Here is a 392-nt window from a genome sequence, read left to right as displayed (position 1 = left end):
CAGCAGCAACAGTAGCAGCAGCGGCAGCAACAGCAGCAGCGGATGCTGCTGATGCTGGTGCAGTAGCACCAGAAAGAGCAGCACCAACAGTAGCTGCTACTGCTGCTGCTGCTGCTGCTGCTGCTGCAGCAGCAGGGAGATCCCCTTGAGATATGATTTATTAATTGATGGTTTAAAAATTAATTTTCATTTAAGAAAATATAAAATATGAACAGGAAGAGTGTTGGGGTGTATAGGCACATAAGATACAAATAGAAGAAATATAGATAGAGGAGATAGAAACAAATTAATTAAATAAGTAGCAAACAAATAAAATATAAATAAATTAAATATAAATAAATTAAATATAAATAAATTTAATGCAAACAAAAAAAAGAAATAAAAACAAATAC

Source organism: Eimeria mitis, genomic scaffold, assembly GCF_000499745.2.
Source record: "Eimeria mitis Houghton genomic scaffold, Emh_scaff1113, whole genome shotgun sequence".
NCBI classification, from domain to species: domain Eukaryota; phylum Apicomplexa; class Conoidasida; order Eucoccidiorida; family Eimeriidae; genus Eimeria; species Eimeria mitis.
Note: the sequence above shows the minus strand (reverse complement) of the source record.